Raw genomic sequence first — 21,851 nt, forward strand, 5'->3', positions numbered from 1 at the left:
TACCATTACTTTAAAAAAAAAAAGTAGCGATAAGCACTAAGTTTAGAGTCAGATGAGAATTCTGAGACCTAGCCCTCCACCCTCAGCCAGGTGGAAAGATGTAGAAACGTGGAAAAGCTGCAGGACTGGACAGTTGTATGTGGATACCCTGACCTGGGGTTCAGTGCTTTCAGTAACTATGACAGCAAGGGGAATGTTCCATGCACAATTCAAGATCAAGACATATAATGTGCAAGATCAATACCACAAACACAAACACAAAATTCTGAAGACTCATCTTAATCAGGGTTGCTATTGCTGTGATGAAGCACCATGACCAAGCAACTTGGGCAGGGGGCGTATTTGGTTTACATTTCCATATCACCATTCATCATTGCCAAGAAGTCAAGACAGGAACTCAAACAGGGCAAGAATCCTAGAGGCAGGAACTGATTCAAAGGCCATGGAAGGGTACTGCTTACTGGTTTGCTCCTCATGTCTTGCTCAATCTGCTTTCTTATAGAACCCAAGACCATCAGCCCAGGGATGGTACCACCCACCCAAAATAAGTGAGGTCCTCCCCCATAAATCACTAATTAAGAAAATGACCTATAGCTAGGTCATTCTCTCAATTGATGTTCCCTCCTTTCAGATAACTCTAGCTGTGTCAGGCTGACATAAAACTAGCCGCCACAACTTACAAATGAAATTTTAAGAAAAGATGTTTTTTACCAGACTCTGGTATTAGGTTCAGAGTCCTTCTCACAATCAAATCTGTAGAACAAAATTTTTTATCCATTTGAAAAACTTTAAGATATTCATTTATAGCCATAAAATAACCACTGCTTGAATAATCAAGATTCAGTCTTTCAGACTATAGTTGAGATGAATACAACTTGTTAACTAAAAAGGAAAGGTACAGAGAAATATAGAAGGCTAGAGGCACTCTCCTTTCTGTCGGTCTGTCTTTCTTTCTTTCTTCGTTCCTTTCTTCCTCCCTCCTCTCTCTCTTTCTTCCTTCCTTCCTTTCTTTCTTTTTTTTTTTCTTTCTTTCTCTTTTTCCACAGAAAGAGGAACTTGTTTGAGAGTTCACACAACTCTAGTGTCTGGCTTAGTAATGCCTTACTCTATCTGGGTCGTTCGAATAAAACACCTTAGGCTAGATAACTTAACAACAGAAATGTGTTGCTAATAGTTCTGGAGCCTGAGAAGTCCAAGGGCAAGCTTCCAGAAGAGTCAAATGTCTGGTGGCAGCTTGCTTTCTGTTTATCAAAGAACTCTGTTGCTGTATCATTGTACAGAGTGGAAGGGATGGACAACAGACCTCACTCAAGCCCTTTTCATAGACGCGTGAAACCTATTCAGGAGCAAGGTGACCTCATGCCTTAACCACTTACCAAAGGCCACCAAACCTTCATGCTATCACATTGAGCACTAAGCTCCAAGGATTTCAGGGAACACCAACTTTCATGTGACAGCATGCTTGTACATGTAGCAGCACCAAGAAGCAATGTGTTGAGTGGATGAAGTAAACGATTAAGATTCACAGTCAGCATTTACTCCCTCCCTTTCTTAGAATAACTGAGAGTTGTATATTTTCCACAATTGTTTCCAGGTCTTACTTCCACCCTACAGGCCCTAAAATGTGATCAAAGGTTGGCATTTGTGTTTAATGAGAGAACCAGTTTGTTCTTCGTGGGTGCTTACCATATTCCCAGCTTTCTGCAGCGTGCTCAGCATGTTAACTCCTTAAATTCTCACAAAAAAGCCCTGACTAGATTACTCTTTTATTTTCATCTTCATGACAGAAAACTGAGGCACAGGAGGACTAAAGAAAATGGCAGAGGCAGCCTGCACTCACCCTACCTCTGAACGCATCGCTGTCCTCCACAATTTCAACACAGACATCCATCAACTGGACTTTAGGCCTTGGCTGGAGAAGTAACTGTGTGTCTTCTGTCTTCTTAGAATAAATCACAGTGGTGACCCCATAAGTGATGACTTGTTGGGAGGAGTTCTGCTGACCCTCAACCATAAAACTAGATTCCAAGAAGAAGGGATGGTGGGTTATTAGAAATGAAGCGAGCCACCATGAGTAACACCAGCTGCCCTGTGAATCTCTCACCTGCCTCTTCTTGTAAGTGCTCATCATTTTTTAGGTGAGTGCTTATTCACCTTTGCATGCTAAAGAAAGGGTTGATTTGGGCCATGATTTAGTACAGTTGTTACACATGTGTCTTTTCATTTGGAGACTTGTCTGTAAGAAAGGGATTCTCAAAGAAAAAGACGTCTTGATAGGGGAGGCCATTTGGGGGTTAGGGAGAACCCTGGCACCAGGGAAACCCCCAGGAATCCACAGAATGACCCAAGACTCCTAGCAAAAGTGGAGAGGGTGCCTGAACTGGCCATCTACTGTAATCAGATTGGTGGCTACCCTAATTGTCATCAGAGATACTCTATCCAGTACCTAATGGAAGCAGACACAGAAATCCACAGCCAAGCACTGGGTTGAGCTCCAGGAGTCTTGCTGAAGAAAGGGAGGATGGATTCTATGAGCTGGGGGGTCATGATGGAGAAACCCACAAAGACAACTGATCTGAGCTTGTGGGAGCTCATGGACTCTGGACCAACAGTTAGGGACCCTCCATGGGACCAACCCTCTGCATGGGTATGACAGTTGTGTATCTTGGTCTATTTCTAAAGTTTCTAGCAGTGAGATCAGGACCTGTCCCAGGTGCTTAGCTGGCTTTTGGGAACCTGTTCCCCATGCTAGATTACCTTGCCCAGCCTTGATGCAAGGGGAGGAGCTCTGTCTTGCTTCAACTTGATGTGCCATGCTTTGCTCAAGCCCATAGGAGCTCTTCCCCTTTCTGAATGGAGAAGGAGGGGGAATGGAGGAGTTGGGGTAGATGGGAGGAGAGGAGACAGGGAAACTTTAGACGGTATGTAAAATAAATGGAAAAATGTTATTTAGATAATTTTTTAATGTAATTTAAAAAAAGGAAATGACTTGGAAGTTCAGAGTCAGAGTCCAGTTTGTCTATGCAACAGTCTACATAGTTGCCTACAAGTTGATAGTCAGTGGGTAGGGAAGTCTCTTCCCTGAGAAAAGGGGAACAGAGAGAAAAAAAAAAACTATTTTTTGTTTTCCTGCTCTAGGAAGCCTGAAGCCCCTCTAAATGAAAAAGCGACTTTCATTCCACAGTGGTATATACATAAGACTTGTAGGCAAAGCCTGTAAGAGAAGGAATATAGTAGGCTCTATTAATGTTAAATTGGAAAGAGCTAATATGAAAGTACTTTCTGAGAGTCCAAACATATGAAAAGTAAGTGGAATAATGGAGCTCCTGCCCAGTGAAGGTAAGGTAAGACGGAGAAGACACCACCCATTTCACAGATAAAGCACCAAGCAAGAATTGTCTCTCTTCTCATCCTCGTGGCTTTGTGCTTTCCCTCAAGTCTTCCTAAAGAACTTTTTCTACCTGTGGTCTTCCATCTTCACCATACACAACTCTCCTCCTCACTCTCCAAAGACCTGAGTGATGTCATATGTCTTGCTTCACATCTCCACCTAGCTTTCCCATTCCTGTGTCATCATCCACAACTTTCTACTGTCATGATTTAAATTAAATAAAATTGGAAGGCAAAGAAGAGGAAGCAAGAGAGACGATGAGGAAAGGCACACATGCTCGGTTGTGTGTTGGTGCTCCTGGTAGCTATGCGTGATTATCTACAAATTACAGATGAAATCACAGCTTGGCAATAGCAACTTGTCTGAGGTCCTGGGATAACTGTGGAGCAGAACAAAGACTCTTTCCTATTGTCCAACTATTCCGTTCTGGCTCATGCCTCCTTTTTCTTGTCACCACTACATTCACGATCCTATGACAAACTATGAACTAACTCCTTGGAACAGAAATGCTAATGTTACTTCATTTCCCATTGCACCCAAGCCAATAAATGCACAGACTTGGTCAAGATTTTTTTGGAGTGAATAGAGAACAGAATGGAGCCAGGAGGCAAAGAAGGACTAGAATGATGCTTGGATATAATATAGCTCAGCAGGGAGTGCTGGTCTAGCATGGACAAAGCAATGGATTTGAACCTCCACATTAGGGGTAAAAAAGGAGCAATGTGATGAGAAAGAAGATAAAAAATGATAGACCTACAACAAGATGCATGTAAGTTGAGTTAATCCAAAGAAATCAAACGCATGTCCTGTTGATCAGCAGCAGGCCTGTAGAGACTAACAACACAGGAAGATAAATGAGGGCTCTCAAGTGCAAATACAGCAGCAGGATTGCACCTGCCTGCAGGAGTGGCTGGTACACATTGTCTTCTGTCATCAGTGGGTGCAACTCTTTTAAGAATATTTTCTAACAGTGGGGACAGACAATCTTGCTGTGTAAGAAACGCTGTATTTTAACAGTCTGTGTAACCAGAACCACTCAGTGTGCTAAGGGCAACAGTTTCCAACTGCTTTGCAATTGGAACAGCCCATCAGGTAGGCCTCAGGGTAGCAGTCCCCACCTTTAACAGCCCTGTACAGCAAGAGCTCTAACCTTTATTCCTTTTGTTGATTGCCAAAGTAAAGTCAGCTCATTGCAAGATTTTCAAATGGTGCGAAAATATATACCTCGTAAAAATATAAAAGTCTCCGCTGCTTCTCCTTCCTGCTTCCATTTCTAACCCTCCCTTAGAGAGAGACACAAAGAATCTTTGGCTTACATGCTAACATGTAACATACACACATAGGATGCTTCACTGCATGCAGCCCTTTTTATACTGTTTCATATTTTTTCATTCCTTTTAGTATCTACATAGTATTCTCGTACAGAGATATACCATTGTTTAGTTAATAAACGCCTACTTATTGATATTAGAGCTGTTTCATCTTTTTCTTTTCATTAAAAATAAGGCTGGGAATGCAATGAGACAGCTCAGAAGCCACTTGCTGCCAAGCCTGACAACCTGAAGTCAACTCCTGAGACAAACATAGGGGAAAAAAAGCAGCTGACTCCTGAAGATTGTCTTCTGCACACACACACACACACACACACACACACACACACACACACACGTAATAAAAATTTTTATGTAGTAAAAAGGCTGCAATGACAATTTCTCTATAGATATACATGATGATGTAGATGATGACAAGATGTAAACATGGGTATTCCATATGCATACCTAAGGATATAGATGGTACAGCTGCTTATTTTGCATTTTATACAAATATTTTTAAGTATAGATTTCTAGGCTGAGTCCTGGTTCTGCAGATGTGCACTTACTTAATTCTAACAGAGATGTTAGATTGCTCTGGAAGGAGTTGCTAATACATACTCCCTTCATATATTGCACATGATAGAATGTTTGGGAGTCTGACCCAGGCATAGGACTTCTATCCTAGGAGCTCTGGTTTCCTTTGTAATGAAATGAAAATGTCTCTGAGAGGAGTCTAGGTCTGTATAGAGAGTTGATGGAAAACCAGCTTGGAAATCATTCTTGAGGTCAGAACACCACTGTTCTGAAAGAATTTGTGTAAACTCCCAAGGTTTCTCCACACGTAGGAGGATGAGTGATTTCTGCTCCTACTTTTTACTCTTCTCAAGCCCACATAGCCTTTCTTACATAGAATAATAAGCCTCCAATTTCAAATGTCTATAGAAGTCAGGTGTTAATTTAATTTCTGTTGTTGTGAAACACCATGACCCAAAGCAGCTTAAGGGAGGAAGGATTTGTTTTAGCTTACATTTCCATGTCACAGCCCATCATGGAATTGGGGCAGGAAATCAAAAGCAGGAACCTGGAGGCAGGAACTAATGGAGGGACCACAGAAACAGCACTTACTAGTTCACTTTCGCTGGCTTGCGATACAGCCCAGGCCCACCTGCCTAGGCATGGCACCACCCACATTGGGCTGGGCACTCCAAACATCAATCAGCAATAAAATAAAAATGCCTTATAGACATGGATTGCCATTGGGGCCAATTGATAGAGGCAATCCGCCAACTGAGATTCACTCTTCCCAGGTGTGTTAAGCTGACAACCAAGATTAGCCACCCCACAAGGTAAGGTTAGAGGGTAAGTAGAACAAGTCAGGGTATCCCCAAATTGAGGGGCATTCATATCAATATTGCCCCAAACCCTGGGTGTATCATTGACTATTAGGCTGTTTTGTTTTTATGTCAACTGGTCAAGAAACTATCCTAGGCCATGGGTAAAGTGTAAAGGGAAGAAGTGACTGGCTCAGCACGGCACACACTGGCTGGGTCTGTGACTTTCCCTGGAATGTGAAGTCTTTCCACTCGTGCCTCTTCCTCCTTTCCAGCTTTACTACCTCTATCTCTTCCTCAAGTTCATTTTCCACTCTGACGCTGAGGATGAGAGAAATCTTTAGTCATGTAGGTAAGAAATGAGCCCCTGACTTTGGAAATGGGGTAATTAGTGCACATTACCACTTGGGCTAATAAGATCAGAGTGGTGCTGTCTGTTCCCAACATGACTAATCAGGAATTTAAATGAGGCAGTCCTACTCCCTGTGATTAAGCAGACACTCAATGAAACACTGCACTCCTAATTCCTTTGTATTGCCATTCACCGCACAGTATCAAATGCTTATGACACTGAAAATATGCTTAGTTGAGAAGGAGCAGATGCCCAAATCTCCGTGTGCTCATTTAGAGAGACAACCTGATTTTTCTTTATCTGGGGTGTTATCAGCCAGGATTACAAACAGACACAGAGACACACAAGTGATTTTAACTGGATTTTGTTGAAATTGTTTCTTTATGAGCTATATAAACAGAGATTTAACAAAAATCCCACTGCTATGAGAAAATGAAAGAGTTAGGCAATAGACGAGCTAGAACAGGAAGATGTCTAAATTCTACTGTCATAAAGACTTTAATTTATTTGGACAACCACGTTAGCATGGACAGAGAATAAAGTACCCTTGAGCTGATTTTTAAAGATGTAATTTAACAAGACTTCTGTTAACTTCTATTCTTTATCTGGCTCTCTCTAGATGGCATGGTTTGGATCTGCCATGGCTTCTGAAGGCTCATGGGGTGGGATGCTTGGTTGTTAGCTTATTGCCCTTTGAAAAGTGACTGGATCCTGAGGGCCAAAATGTAATCCATAAAGTATGTCAGTCCTTCATGGATTCATAGTTGATGATACTATGGACCTGGGAATGGAAGGTGAGGCTTAGTTAGGAAAAATGGGCAAGGAAGGGTATGACCTGGAAGGATTTCCCTCAACTCAGGCCCCTTCATAGTTCTCTCCGCTTCATGACTGTGAGGTGAGCCACCTCTGTTACATGCTCCCTGCTATGACACTCTGCCTCACTGCAGACTCACCACAATAGAGGTAGCCAACCATGAACAGAACCTCTGAAACCATGAGCAAAATAAGTCCTGCCTCTATTAAGCGATCCATCTTGGGTATTTTGTCTCAGCAGTGAAAGCTAATAAACACATATTGTGAGAAGGCAGTTCAATTTGGTAGCAAGAAGTCAGTTTTAAATTTATATCAGCCACTATCTAGGGAAAGGAAAAAAAACTTATGACACAAATGTTAGGCTTCTGTGGTGGTTTGAATAGAAATGCCCCCCCCTAGGCTCATATATTTGAATACTTGGTCATTAGGGAGTAGTGCTACTTGATGGGAATTAAGAGGTGTGGCCTTGTTGGAGTAGGTGTGGCCTTGATGGAGGAAGTGTATCACTGGAGGTAGGATTTAAGGTTTCAGATGCTCAAGCCAGGCCCAGTGTCTCTCTCTTCCTGCTTCCTACAGATCCAGATGTAGAGCTCAGCTACCTCTCCAGCACTATGTCTGCCTTGTCCTGCCATGCTTCCCTCCATGCTGATAATGGACCAAACCTCTGATACTGTAAGCCTGCACCAATTAAATGTTTTCTTTATAAGAGTTGCCATGGTCATGGTGTCTCTTCACAGCAAAAGGCTAAGGAAACTAAGACAGCTTCTGTTTCCTCAATTCTTACAAACTAAAGTGCACTGGAATTAAGAACTCTCAGTAAGCACCATAGTAGAGTGGAAAGACACACCACAAATGTGGAGACACTATTGGCAACAGGCAACCAGTAACAACCAGTAACTACTCTGCAGAATATGTAAAGTTCTTCTGCAGATAAATAAGGTGAAGATGGGCATTCAAATACAACTTAGAGAAGAATATTGAAGAGTCTTGTAATGAGAAAAATCCAAGTGTCTAATAAATATATAAAAGGTATTAATGCACATTGGAAATTTGAGAATACAAACTTAAATCAAGATTCTATGTCATATGTTGGGTATTAAAAAGAAAGAATATAGCAGTATAAAGTTACAACAATAAAATGAAACAACAAAATATTTACTCAACATTAGTGGAAATAGCTTTTGTTATTTTACAATACTATTTGACATTATATAATAAATCTGAAAGTATTCATACTCCATGACCAACAAGTTCCAAATTTCTACTCCAGGTATATGTCCCTGGGAAGCACTTGTGAATTTGAACCAGTGTTAGATGGGATTTAGAGCAACCATGTTGATAGCAATGAAGAATTCAGAAAGAATAAAACATCTGCTGAAGAGCTGTGTGTGTCCATGTGGTGCAATCATACACTATGATGTTCTACAGTGGGTGAATAAAGAGCAATAAGACACAGCATGTAGAGCTTCAGAAACATCATACCAAAAAAACAAAGATCTGGGGCCAGCAAGATGGCTCTGCAGGTAAAACAGCTTGCCACACAAGCCTGATGAACTAACTGAATCAGTGTGGTGGTTAGAATGAAAATAGTCCCATAGGCTCAAATATTTAAATGCTTGCTCCACGGTTGGTGGAAATGTTTGGGAAAGATTGGCCTTACTGAAGGAGGTGTGTCACTGTGGATGAGACTTAAGGTTTCAGAAGCTCATGTCATTCCCAGTTCGTTCTCTCTCTCTCTCTCTCTCTCTCTCTCTCTCTCTCTCTCTCTCTCTCTCTCTCTCTCTCTCTCTCTCTCTCTCGTAGGTCAGATTGCAGCTCTATGCTTCTGCTCCACAACATGCCTACCTGTCTGCTGCCATGCTCCCTACCATGATGATCATGAAGCTATGAACCCAAATCAACTCATTCATAAGTTCTCTTGGTTGTGCTGTCTCTTCACAGCAAAAAAAAGTAACAAAGACAGCTAGATCCTGGGACTCACAGTAGAAGGAGAGAACTAACTCCTAAAAGTTGTTTTCTAACACATGCCATGATATACATACACTTGTGCATATACACATCCACACACATACATACACACATGCATACATACATACATACATACATATACACATGAACACAATAAATAAGTCAATTAAATAAATAAGTAATAAATACAAATAATAAATAAAATTTTAAAATTTAAGTAACAAAATTTATAAAATAAGCCATGTACTATGATAGTTTTAAGATATAAAAACTCACATCCAGTCCATGTAGAATCCATCATTCATAACATCAGCCTATCATTTTTTTATGAAAGGTAAAAGCCATGTGGGAGTGAAGTAAAGGAACACCAAAGTGGCCCTTGGTGAGGATTTATCCACAAAGCACCTGCAGCATGGAAAAGGACAAGGTTTGTATGGAGAGAAAAGAAGCAGAGAAAAGGCATGAAAAGAGACAGTGGTGGCCACATCTCAACAAGCCATGTGAGGTAGGGAAGCTCTGAAAGTCCTTGCCAACTGTGCTATAAGAAGATACTGTGACATCTAGGTCCCAATATCCACAGCTGCAGTGGCAAAGCACATCTAGACAACTAAGGCATTGAAGAGAGCCCACAAAGGAAGAGCACTAGATACTACCTTGTGTCCATTCTGTATGCCCAGTATTCACAGTTGGTCACAGTCAGGACTCCTGCTCGCTCCTGCATTGGAAGCCCTTCCTTCCTATTCTCTAAAGAGGAAGAAGAAACAAACAAGCATGAAGCACCTTCTGTGATGTAGACACAATCCTTGGGCCCTTATCTAATCCTCTCTATAGCCCCTGTATAGTAAAGATTATCCCCTTACCATGGACATCCCTCCTCATAGGTGCCAATAAGGACATCCTTTCTCAGAGGTGCTGAGCACAAATGTTCCTTGTTTTATGACAAGGTTAATGTTCTTAAGACATTTAACACACCATACGCTGTAGCTTTAGCAAAAGCACACCATGGGGATTCATTATTTTCCCTCATGATTAAGTGTAGCTAAAGATTAATGGGCACTTATCACAAGCCTAAAGATCAAAAAAGATCAAAACTCAAAGTAGAGTTTCTACTGAATGCAGATGGCTTTTCTATCATCATAGAGTTTAAAAAAGAAAAAAGCATGAATTTAAGCATTGTAAGGCAGAATCTATCTGTAATTTTCATATATTTGCATAGTCAAAAGGCAGACAGACTAGCATGCAAATCTAAGTCCACCATTGCTGAACTTCCATAGGTGTCCTGTTTGGTTTCAAAATTATCTCTAGGCAGCCTAAGTTGGCCTGGAGGAAGGTAAATAACAAGAAAGAGTGGACAGTGGTTTTGAAAGGGAAAACAACAGGTGCACACATCAGGTATCACATAAACCAAAGGCTTCCAGATATTGGAAATTTGATGTCTTCAAAGCACACCAACTGGGAAAGAGCAAACATACACTTGGGAGATTTTGATATAAGAGAAGAATTATGAAAGAAGACAAAAAGAAATGTAGAGTTCAAAACAAGGAAAACGTAACACAGATCGTAAGTCCACAAACTCCCAACTACTTAATAAATGATGAGGTGTTCAGTATTGTTAGTTGTAAATTTCTTAAGACTATTTTGTGCTCTTATCATATAAATAAGACATTAGGAAACATTGGTTGTGAATTGTTTGGCACATCTATTATGTCAATTTTGGTGATAGAATATCACGAATGTCTTCTGTATGCTCAAATACAACACAGTGTGATCTAGTCTCTGGTTCTTGGTTACCCAAGCAGTATTAGGAGTGGGTTTTAAGGCAAATAAGATAATGGTTGGCTATTCCCACAAGTTCTGTGCCACTGTTATCCTAGCATATTTTGCAGGCAGGACAGATTATAGATCAGATGTTTTGTGGTTAGGTTGGTGTAACAACTCTTTCTCTGTCCACCAGTCAGCTCCAAATAATGAGAAAGAGACTTCTTATTAATTATGGAAGCTCAGTCTTAGCTTAGGCTTATTTCTAACTAGCTCATATATATATAATTTTTTATTTTAAAAAATTCTTTCCTTTTATATACCAACCCCTGTTCCCCTCCCTCCTCTTCTCCCACTCCCCCCCCCCAAGCCCATCCCACCCCTATCCCATCCTCACAGAGGGTAAAGCCTCCCTTGGGTAGTCAACAAAGGCTGTCATACCATGTTGGGAATGGACCTAGCCCCTCCCCCTACGCATCAAGGCTGAGTAAAGCATCTGCGTACCATAAGGAATGGGGTCTAAAAAGCCAGTTCATGTACCCAGAATAAGTCCTGGTCCCATTGCCAGGGGACCCACAAACACATCAAGCTACGCAACTTTCACCCACATTCAAAGGGCCTAGTTTCGTCCCATGCAGGCTCCCCAGCTGTCAGTTCAGAGTCCATGAGCTCCCATTAGCTTGGGTCAACTATTTCTGTGGTTTTCCCATCATGATTCTGACCACCACCCTCCCACCCCACCCACCCCCCGCTCTTACAACCCTGTTCCCTTTCTTCAACAGAACTCCAGGATCATGGCCAAGTGCTTGGCTTGGGTCTCTGCATCTGCTTCCATCAGTTATTGGATATAGGTTCCATGATCAATTGGGGTAGACACCAGTCTGAGTGCAGGGGAAGGCTAGTTCAAGCACCCTCTCCACCATTGCTATGAGTCTTAGCAGGGGACAATCTTATGAGTTCCTGGGATTTTCCCTAGCTGCAGCTTTTCCCCATCCCTTTAATGGTACATTCTGTCAAGATCTCTTTCATTGCTCTCCTTCCCTGTCTCTTCCCCATGGTCCTACCTCCCATCCCATCCCCTCTATTCCCCCTCTCAGTTTACACAGATTTTAACTTTTTACCCTTCCCAATGCAATCTATGTGTGTCCCTTTTAGTGTCCTCCTCTTTACCTAGCTTCTCTGGGGTTGTGAATTGTAGCCTGGTTATGCTTTGCTTTGCATCTAACATTCAATTATAAGTGAGTACATACCATGTTTGTCTTTCTAGGTCTGGTTAACTCACTCAGATGATTTTTTCTAGTTTCATCCATTTGCTTACAATTTAATGATGACATAGTTGGTTTTTTTAACTACTATGTAATATTCCATTGTGTAAATATATGACATTTTCTTTATCCATTCTTCTGTTGAAGGGCATCTAGGTTGTTTCCATGTTCTGGCTATTACAAATAATGCTGCTATGAACATGATTGAGCAAATGTCCTTGTGGTATGGTTGAGCATCTTTTGGGTAAATGCACAGGAGTGGTATTGTTGGGTCCTGAGATAAGTTGATTTCCGATTTTCTGAGATACTGCCATATTGATTTCCAGAGTGGCTGTACAAGATTACACTCCCAGCAGCAGTAAAGAAGTGTTCCCCTTTCTCCACATCCTCTCCAACATAAGCTGTCATCTGTGTTTTTGATCTTAGCCATTCTGACAGGGGTAAGATGGTATCTCAGAGTTGTTTTGATTTACATTTCCCTGATGGCTAAGAATGTTGAACATTTTCTTGAATGTCTTTCTTTGAGATTCTTTGAGATTCTTCTGTTGAGAATTCTCTGTTTAGCTCTGAAGCCAGTTTTTAAATGGGATTATTTAATATTTTGCTGTCTAGTTTCTTGAGTTCCTTATATATTTTAGAGATCAGCCCTCTATCAGATGTGGGGTTGGTGGAGATCTTTTCCCATTCTGTAAGCTGCCTTTTTGTCTTATTGACAGTGTGCTTTGCCTTACAGAAGCTTCTCAGTTTCATAAGGTCCCATTTATTAATTGTTGCTCTCAGTGTCTATGCTACTGATGTTATATTTAGGAAGTGGTCTCCTGTGCCAATGCATTCAAGGCTACTTCCCACTTTCTCTTCTATCAGGTTCAATGTAACTGGATTTATGTTGAGGTCTTTGATTCATTTGGACTTAGAGTTTTGTGCATGGTGATAGCTATGGATCTATTTGCATTCTTCTACTTGTAGATATCCAGTTATGCAAGCACCATTTGTTGAAGATGCTTTATTTTTTCCATTGTATAATTTTGGCTTCTTTTTTCAAAAATCAGGTGTCCATAGGTTTGTGGATTAATGTCAGAGTCTTCAGTTCAATTCCATTGATCAATGTGTCTGTTTTTATGCCAATAACAAGCTATTTTTATTATTATAGCTCTATAGTAGAAGTCAGGGATGGTGATACCTCCAGAAGTTCCTTTATTGTATAGGATTGTTTTGGCTATCCTGGATTTGTTTTGTTTTTCCATATGAAGTTGAGTATTGTTTTTTCAAGGTCTGTGAAGAATTGTATTAGAATTTTGATGGGGATTGTGTTGAATCTGTAGATTGTGTTTCGTAAAATTGTGTTTTTACTATGTTGGTCCTACCTATCTATGAGCATGGGACATCTTTCCATTTTCTCATATCTTCTTCAATTTCTTTCTTCAAAGATTTAAAGTTCTTGTCATACAGGTCTTTCACTTGTTTGGTTAGACTTACCCTCAAGATACTTTATGTTATTTGTAGCTATTATAAATGGTGATGTTTCTCTAATTTCTTTCTCAGCCCATTTATCATTTATATATAGGAGGGCTACTAATTTTTTTAGTTAATCTTGTATCCTGCCACATTACTGAAGGAGTTTATCAGCTGTAGGAGTTCCTTGGTAGAATTTTTAGAATCATTTATGTATAATATCATATCATCTGCAAATAGCGAAAGTTTGACTTCTTCCTTTCCAATTTGTATCCCCTTGATCTCCTTTTGTTGCCTTATTGCTCCAGCTAGAACTTCAAGTACTATATTGAATAGGTATGGAGAGAATGGACAGCCTTGTCTTGTTCCTGATTTTAGAGGAATTGCTTTGAGTTTCTCACCATTTAGTTTGATGTTGGCTGTTGGCTTGCTATATATTGCCTTTATTATGTTTGGGTATGTTCCTTGTGTTCCTGATCTCTCTAAGACCATTATCATGAAGGGTGTTGATTTTGCCACAGGCTTTTTCAGTATTTAATAAGATGATTATGTGGTTCTTTCAGTTTGTTTATATGGTGGATTACATTGACAGATTTTCATATGTTGAACCATCCCTGCATCTCTGGGATGAAGCCTACTTGATCATGGTGGATGATTTTTTTGATGTGTTCTTGGATTTAGTTTGCTAGTATTTTATTGATAATTTTTGCATCAATGTTCATGAAGAAGATTGGTCTGTAATTCTCTTTCCTACTTGTGTCTTTATGTGGTTTGTGTATCAGGGTAACTATAGCCTCATAAAGAGTTTGGCAATGTTCCTTCTGTTCCTATTATTCAGAACAATTTCAGGAGTATTGGTATTAGCTCTTCTTCAAATTCTGGTAAAAATTTTGTGCTGAAAGCCATCTAGACCTGGGCTTTTTTTTTTTTTTGGTTGGGAGACTTTTGATGACTGCTTTTATTTCCTTAGGGGATATAGGTCCACTTAAATTGTTTATCTGATCTTGATTTAATTTTGGTATGTGGTACCTATCCAAAAAAAAATGTCCATTTCTTTTATTTCTTTTGTATTTTCCAATTTTGTGGAGTACAGGTTTTCAAAGTATGACCTAATGATTCTCTGGATTTCCTCAGTGTCTGTTATTATATCCCCGTTTTCATTTCTGATTTTGTTAATTTGGATGTTCTCTCTCTACTTTTTAGTTAGTTTGGATAAGGGTTTGTCTATCTTGTTGACTTTCTCAAGAAACCAACTCTTTGCTCCATTGATTCTTTATATTGTTCTCTTTGTTTCCATTTTATTGATTTCAGCTATCAGTTTGATTATTTCCTGTCGGCTACTCATCCTGGGTGAGTTTGCTTCTTTTTGTTCTAGAGCTTTCACGTGTGCTGTTAAGTCACTAGTGTGAGATTTCTCCAACTTCTTTACATAGGCACTTAGTGCTATGAACTTTCCTCTTAGCACTGCTTTCATAGTGTCCCATAAGTCTAAGTATGTTATGCCTTCATTTTTGTTGAATTCTAGGAAATCTTTAATTTCTTTCTTTATTTCTTCCTTGACCCAGCAGTGATTCAGTTGAACATTGTTCAGTTTCCATGAGTTTGTAGGCTTTCTGCCTATTGTGTTGTTGTTGAATTCTAGCTTTAAGCCATGGCGGTCCAGTAAGACACCTGGGGTTATTTCAATTTTTTGTATCTGTTAGGATTTGTCTTGTCACTGAGTATGTGGTCAGTTTTGAAGATGATTCCATGGGGTGCTGAAAAGAATGTATATTCATTTGTGTTTTGGTGAAATGTTCTATAAATGTCTGCTAGGTCCATTTGAGTCAAAACATCTGTTAGTTCCCTTATTTCTCTGTTAAGTTTCTGTCTGGAAGATCTGTCCAGTGGGGTGTTGAAGTCTCCCACTATTAGTGTGTGAGGTTTGATGTATGATTTGATCTTTAGTAATGTTTCTTCTACAAATGTAGGTGCCCTTGTATTTGGGGCATAAATGTTATGAGTTGAGACTTTATCTTGGTGGATTTTTCCTGTGATGAATATGAAATGCCTTTCTTCATCTCTTTTGACTGATTTTAGTTTGAAGTCTATTTTGTTAGATATTGGGATAGCTACACCAGCTTGTTTCTTAGATCCATTTGATTGGAAAGTTTTTTTTCCCAACTCTTTACTCTAAGGTAATGTCTGTCTTTGAGGTTGAGGTGTGTTTCTTGTATGCAGCAGAAAGATGGATCCTGTTTTCATATCCATTCTGTCAGCCTGTGTCTTTTTTAGGTAAATTGAGTCCATTAATATTAAGGGATATTAATGACCAGTGTTTGTTAATTCCTGTTATTTTTGGTGGTAGTATGTATATGTTTCCTTTCTTTGGGATTTGTTATCTGTTGTCTGTGTTTTGGTGGTTGCAGTTAGTTTCCTTGGGTTGGAGTTTTCCTTCTAGTACTTTTTGCAGGGCTGGATTTGTGGATATGTAACGTTTAAATCTGGTTTTGACATGAAATATCTTGTTTTCTCCATTTACAGTGATTGAAAGCTTTCCTGGGTATAGTAGTCTGGGCTGGCATCTGTGGTCTCTTATCTGCAGAATGTCTATCCAGGACCTCCTGGCTTTCAAAGTCTCCATTGAGAGGTCAGGTGTTATTCTGATGTTTATATGTTACTTGACCTTTTTTCTTTGTTGCTCTTAATATTCTTTCTTAATTCTGTATATTTAGTGTTTTGACTCTTATATGACAAGAGGACTTTTTGTGGCCCAGTCTATTTGGTGTTCTGTATGCTTCTTCTATGATTTTATTGAATATGTTTTCTGTGCCTTTGAGCTGGAATTCTTCTCCTTCTTCTATCCCTATTATTCTTAGGCTTGGTCTTTTTATGGTGTCCCATATTTCCTGGATGTTTTGTGTTAAAAATTTGCCAGATTTATTAATTTCTTTGACCGTTGAGTCTATTTCCTCTATCATATCCTCAACGCCTGAGATTCCATTTCTTGTATTCTGTTGGTTATGCTTGTCTCTGTGGTTTCTGTTCATTTACTCAGGTTTTCCTTTTCCTGAATTCCCTGAGTTTGTGTTTTCTTTATTGCTTCTATTTCAATTTTCAGGTCTTGAACTGTTTCCTTCACCTGTTTGATTGTTTTGTTTTGGGTTTCTTGACTTGATTTAAGAGATTTCTTGATTTCCTCCAATTTTTTGTTTGTCTTTTCCTCCATTTCTTTAAGTGAATTTTTCATCTCCTCTTTTATGTTTTCTATCATCTTCATAAAGTTGTTTTTAAGTTCGTTTTCTTCTGCGTCATCTGCTTTGGGATGTTCAGGTCTTGCTGTTGTAGGATCACTAGGCTCTGGTGGTACCGTGGTGCTCTTTATGTTGTTTAATGTGTTCTTACACTTCTGTCTACCCATTTCCTCCTTTAATCCAAACAGGTGGGGCTCCAGGTCACTCTTCTTCCAATTGGTGCAGGTGGAGCCTCTGGCTCCTATGGTTGTTCTTCTTCCCAACTGGTCCAGGAGGGGGCTTATAGCTCCAGTGGTCTCTGTTCCGAATTGGTGCAGGATGGGTGTATGGGTCAGCTGGTCACTATTCCCAGTGGGTGCAGGGTGGGCATATGGCTCCAGAGGTCACTGGTGCCACAGGGGATGATTGGTTTGTTGAGGGGGTAGGGCCTATACTGGCTGGGGGGAGGAGAGGGGCATGGAATGTGCCCCTGGGACCTAGGGGCTAGAGAACTGGTCTGCCCAGTCTGGGAGATCAGAGCCCTTACATGTTCCCAATCAGTGCAGGGTGGACTTATGTCTCTGGTGGTCAGTGGTGCTGCAGGGGATGGTTGGTTTGGCATGGGGGTGGGAGAAGAAACAGCTGCCCCATCTCTGGGGCTCAAATGGCTGGGGGGCACATTCTGGGTCCCCATGGTCTAGGGGCTAGAGAACTGGTCTGCCAAGTCTGGAGATCGGGACCTTCCTTATCTGTTCCCAATAGGTGCAGGGTGGACATACGGCTCCAGTGTTCACTGGTGCCACAGGAGATGGTGGGCTTGGTGGGGGGTGAGGAAGAAGCTGCTGCCTGGTCTCTGGGGCTGTACTGGCTGTTCCCAATTGGTTCAGGATGGGCATATCCTAACTAGCTCTTATAATTTAAAGTAACCCATTTCTATTCATCTACATGCTGTCACATTACTCATGGCTTTTCCCTCTCCTCTTGCATGTGCTGCTTCCTCTGCATCCGGCTGGCAACTATGCTTTTCTTCTTCCCAGAGTTCTCTCTCTGCCTGGAAGTCCTGCCTATACCTCCTGCCTAGCTATTGACCATTCATCTTTTAATTACACCAATCACAGCAATACATTGTCACATGGTGTATAAATACCCTACAACAGTTTCCCCTTTTGTCTAAATAAAACAAAAGAGGTATAAAATGTATAAGGTTGAGGGACATCAAAGCTTAAATTGTTTATCTAAGAAAATGTTCTGAAGTCTAGAAAGATAGTTTTAAGATGGTAATACAAGTTATGATAGAAAATTGTTTAGGTATACAACTTCAAATTCATCAAAATAAGATAGATTATTTTCTCCAAATATGCCAAATACAAATGAACTGGACATTATGAATTTAATTTTACTTGATAATTATTCTTATTGTTTATGGTTTTATTATGTTAGAGTTAAAACCTTTCCTTTTTACTTAGACAAAAGGGGAACTGTTGCAGAATATTCCTTTACACTGTGTGAAGATGTGTCACTATGATTGCTTTAATAAAGAGCTGAATGGCCAAGAGCTAGGCAGGAAGAGGTTAAGCGGGACTTCTGGGACAGAGAAGACTTGGGGAAGAAGAAAGACAGGGTCACCGCCAGATGCAGAGAAAAGCATCATGAACAGTATGAAGAGATGAGATAACTGAGCCACAGGACAGATCATAGATTAAAATAAATGGGTTAATTTAAGTTATAAGAGCTGGTGGGACAAGCCTAAGCTAAGGCCAAGCTTTCATAATTAATAAGAAGTCTCAGTGTCTTTAGTGGGTGCTGGTGGTACAGAGAAAGACTTGCTGCAGGTTGGCGTCCACATTTCTCTTTCCATAGCCTGCAGAGTACCTTTCCACACAAAAGAGACTAGAATGTAGGGGGTGAAGGCTGCATGCAGGCACCAGCTCAACTTCTTCTCCATGTTCAGTAAGTTGTGTGGGTGTTGTCCTTGGCCATGGGGGCCCCACTGTCAATTTGCAGAGAGTAACCCTTTGTCTTAACAACAGCCTGGGTTGTTGGGAAATTTCCACAGGACCCCCTTGGCCATTAAATCTATAGACCTGTTTTTTTTTTTTTTTTTTTTTTTTTTTGAGACAGGATCTTGTATTGTTGCCCAGGCTGGCTTCTAACTCCCTGTTCTAGTTTCATTGCTGTTGCTGTGATTAAAAAAGAAAGGAAGGAAGGAAGGAAGGAAGGAAGGAAGGAAGGAAGGAAGGAAGGAAGAAAGAAGGAAGGAAAGAAAGAAAGAAAGAAAGAAAGAAAGAAAGAAAGAAAGAAAGAAAGAAAGAAAGAAAGAGAGAGAGAAACACTCTGACCAAAAGCAACTTATTAGAGGAAGTGTTCTGGTTTACAATCCCAGGTCACAGTGCATCATTGGGGGATGCAGGGCAAGAACTCAAGCAACTTGTCATAGATGATCCATAGTCAAGAACAGAGAAAGAATAAAGACCTGGGTCCTTGCTTGTTTGCTCTCTACTTAGCTAGCTTTCTCTACTCTGACTCAGGTCAGGACCCAATCTGCTAAAATGGAACTTCCTACATTCCCAGTGGGTCTTCCCATATTAATTAATATTTAAGCCAATCCCCCACAGTCATGCCTATAGCAGTATGATCTAAACAATTCTTCATTAATGCTATTTTTCCCAAGCAACCCTAGATCCTATCAAGTTGACAATTAAAGCTCACTCACCATGAAGTGACTGGGCCTCTTACTTACGGTCTCCTCTCTCAAGGCTCTGCAGTCCTAGAATTACTAAAGCATGCCACCATATCTAGCTAAATATATATCTCTCTGTATTTCAAGTTCACCTCAATAAACCTGTTAGAAATGAAGACAAAATATTCTAATCCTAACCTTTCATGAAGCCCAGAGAAACCATTAATCTTTCTATTTAGATCAGGGTTGCAAACCATCAACCATTGAGCTTTCTACTTCAAATGCCTCAAAATAAATCCAAGTATCCCAGCCTTCTCTCACCCCTTCATCTTGGAGAAGTTAATAAATTCACTCTGCAGAGGCTGCTCTGTCACCCTGCTCACCCGATTAATGATAATCTACTGGAGATGAGCACAGTGCTCGGGTCAGTGTCAGGGGAGTGTTAGAAGAACTCCAATTAATTCCTCAGAAACCAACTCCCCTTTGACAGATTCCTCTGCAGAAAACCCCTGTGTTTATCTCAGCCAAACAAAGCTGTAATGAGATCTAAAGCCTTTAGGGAAAGTAGCCCTGAACATGGATGGGACTAGAGAGCATCCTATTAAGTAAAATAAGCCATTCACAGTAAAATATATATTCCATGATCTCACTCATCAATGGAAGCCAAATAGATTTGATATAATGAAAGTAGAGAGGATAAGAGTGGTCACTAGAAGCTAGGAAGGACTCAGGAGTAAAGGAAAGTTGGGATAACAGGTACCAGAATTGTGTGAGATTGGAGGAATAAGTTCTAACATCCTTCAGCACATCGGGGCAATGAGAGTTTTCAGTAATCCATATTTTTACAAAGAATAGGCAGGGAGGATTTCAAAGATTCCCAACACAAAGATAGTCTAAATGCTTATAAACATGGAATGCTAATTACCCAGATTTGGTCATTATATATTGTACACATGTATCAAACTATCCTATAATGCCCTATAAATATGCACAATTATTATGACTCTAGCAAAAAGGAAAGAGCAGACAGTCCTTTGTCCTTCATCTTAAACCAGTAATGTGGCTAAGAGCCAGTCATGGCAACAAGGTCTGACTAGAATAGAGAAGCTGGTAGAGGGTCTTCCTGCTGACATTATGTCTTGGTACCAAAACCCACTCATTACTCTGACTAATTTTTCTTTTTATTATTTATGCAACCATTAGCAAGTTATTTCAACTGCTCTGCATCTTTTTCATCATCAAGAAAATGACTAGAAGAATAACATCCTTACAGACAGGTGGATTACAGTACCAAAGACTCTTGGGGATAAGTTGGCACAATTTTGATTACTATTATAGTGATTTGTTGATGTCCATTAGATGGAAATTAATAATCCATTTGAAGAAACAAAGTCTCAAAGAGATGACATTATTTACCAGTTGGGACATATTGCTCAGTACTGAAGCAGCAGATCTTTGGATCAACTTGATGGATGGTGCCCAAACTAAGAAATCTCCTCCACTGAACTTTCCTGTGAGCTTTCCTGGGAAGATGTGACAAAAATCTCTACATTCAAATAGGGCATTGATGACAGACCGAAAAAAAAAAAAAATGATTTCATGTAACCTCAGCCTGGTGAACCAATTAGTTCCGGGGCATTACATCAAAAGCATGGGAAACATCACTCAAAAGCTGAAGCCCAGCAAAAGCAAAATCCCTAGAACTCCCTGCACAACTTGTAGGCAGCTTCCTCTTCCATAGCAAATGTTTACAATGTATATAACCTTGGCGGGTAGCCTTCCTATGGCTTTTAAGTTTCATTAGCCTCCTGTGTCTTATAAGCCTCCTTTTGCCTTCTAGAAGGGAGCTTTTCAATTTGAAGGAAATAGTTACAAAATATCTGGCCTATCTACTGCTGGTCATCATTCCCAAAGAGACAGTAGCTTTCATTGGGATTTTCCTTTGATGTTCTGCCCAGAAAAACCCCTCTCCAAGAGACTCAGCATACATTGAAATTGAACAGAACACTGGTTTACCCCTTACAAACAGAAGACATCAGGCACTGTGACATCTCCCATGAGCAGGGCCACTCCTTGGCTGTAGGAGGAATCCTTTACTCTAGTTACCAGTGGTCACCCAATACTGGATCCCATAGCTCCATCACAATATCCCTCAAGGGGATAGTCTTTCCCAACACAGCCTGAGTTCCCATTTCAGAAAGATGTGGTTAAAATGTCTGACTATCCAGAAATATCACAATCTGATTTTGAAAGTATGGGGATTTTTGCAAGAAAAAAAATCACAAATGCAAAAGGGTAGCTAATCATCCTTGGATG

Source organism: Peromyscus leucopus, chromosome 8b (assembly GCF_004664715.2).
Source record: "Peromyscus leucopus breed LL Stock chromosome 8b, UCI_PerLeu_2.1, whole genome shotgun sequence".
NCBI classification, from domain to species: Eukaryota; Metazoa; Chordata; class Mammalia; order Rodentia; family Cricetidae; genus Peromyscus; species Peromyscus leucopus.